This window comes from Malus domestica, chromosome 10 (assembly GCF_042453785.1).
Source record: "Malus domestica chromosome 10, GDT2T_hap1".
Taxonomy (NCBI): domain Eukaryota; kingdom Viridiplantae; phylum Streptophyta; class Magnoliopsida; order Rosales; family Rosaceae; genus Malus; species Malus domestica.
Window position 1 is genome coordinate 40,317,459 of NC_091670.1, and position 1,891 is coordinate 40,319,349.

The 1,891-nt window shown below is 34.1% G+C and overlaps 1 long non-coding RNA gene across 1 annotated transcript; it reads right to left on the reverse strand.

Moving 5' to 3' along the window:
- Window positions 1–331: 331 nt before the first annotated feature.
- LOC103446445 (uncharacterized) lies at window positions 332–1,891 on the reverse strand. Its single transcript, XR_011572234.1, has 4 exons — window positions 1,696–1,891; window positions 1,533–1,583; window positions 851–939; window positions 332–746 (listed from the first exon to the last, which is right to left on the reverse strand). It is a non-coding gene; the product is annotated as an uncharacterized lncRNA (long non-coding RNA).

Genomic DNA, 1,891 nt, shown 5'->3' on the forward strand with positions numbered 1-1,891 from the left:
TCATAATAACATGAGTAATGTTATATTTATCACATTTGTACTCTTTCTCCAATAAAGATAGGGTCCATCAACACATGTGGGTTCTATTTGCCCATCAACACATGCGAATCTCATTTTTATTAGAAAAATAGTACAAATATGATATGGAAATTATGATAAGATCGCAATTTTGTAATAACATATATACTCAACTATTTATATACCAACTCATCTCCCTTTAGTGTAGTTAATATTGTTTGTTCAACCAAAAAAAAAAAAACTGAACTTGTCATAATCATTGAATCCATTTACCATGAACAAACGGCAGTTTACTAAACTTGCCCTCAGAGTATATATAAAAGGTGAATCACAATCTATTGCATTAATATAAGGAAACAATTTATAGGGTTTGACGGGTGACTTAATATGCTATATGGCACAATGAAAATTAAGTTCACACTTTATCCCAAATAAGGTGTTGCACCTTTAATTTATGGATGCTGGTTTGACGTGTGACCGAAATAATCAAATTGTAGCCATTAATCATTTTACAAGTAATAATATGTGGTTTTATTGTTTACGATTCACACAACAATCTGCTAGGAAGTAGAAAATGCAGTACTTGTCCCTCTCACAGAAGTCATGAATAATTATCAAATTCAAAGATAAAGAAAAACCACACAATTTACAAGAGGAAAGAAAATGAAGGGATAAAGAAAGTAAGAAAGGAATACCTCTATGGGAGGACTCTTATTTGCTTCAGATGCCTACAATATTCATCATATAAACACTGATTAAGTAGTCATCGAAAACCAAAACAAATGTCGAACATAGGGTGAAAAACAGAAAGAATAACCGCAGCTCATCATACCAATAGAGATAGAACTGCCCGATGCCCAAGTATGACTGAAAAATGGCAATCCAAACATGGCGCCTTCTAGCTCATCAAACTGTCAAAACCTAGGTTCCACCAAAAAGATACAAGTCACCTAGTTACTTGTAAAATAAAAATCTGTTTCAAAATAGTGGAAAATATTATTAACATTGTTCAAAGTCCACATTGTTGTACCTACCAAGAAACAAGAAGGATTGTATCTTATCATGAAAAAGAACATAGGTACCTTTTCAATTGTAATTGTACAAAAATGAGAGACCACTTCCGAACTTCTCTTGGAACTTCAATCAATTTCTGCCCACTTTTAAATGCCTTGACATACTTAAGCCTATTTCTTTGAGCTTCAGTTTTGGCTTCTGATGCCTTTAAATTTCTTAAAGATTCTTACCAAGTTTTACAAACTCACTTCTATACAACCATTTGTCAGTATACATACCATTTTCTTTGAGCTTCAGTCTTTGCAACACCAAAACCCCCCAAATAGACCCGGAATTTTGCAATGTGCAGGGAATATACAAAAAAAACCCTCCTATCCATCTAAAACGAAATCAGAACGCAAACCACAATCAAAATCCGTAAAATTAATTTAGCCAACCCCTAAATCTAATAATTCTAACAAATATTATAGTATCAATTGAGAGAGAATTTGAGAAGATACCTAGAGATGAAAGGAAGAGCGTTTCCTCTGATAGGGGTTCCGTGAAAGCATCTGTTGACCAGAAAAGAAAAGGCAAAAAACCCCAAATTACATATCAAGCAATTATAGATAGATCGAACCTTGAAAATTGAAATTTCAAACAAGAGAAAGGTTATAAACTTACAACGATCTGGGTGTTGGTAACTGGGTTTGGATTTGGGTTTCTGATAAGAGAGAGAATCGTATGAGGAACCGATAGAGGAACTGCACCGGCAACAGAGAGCAATTGATATGGTGGAGAACAGACGAGAATAGCTGCTTGGATGGTCAATCCAAGAAGAGAAAATCTTGCCACAATCGCGGTACTTGAAAAAAAAAAA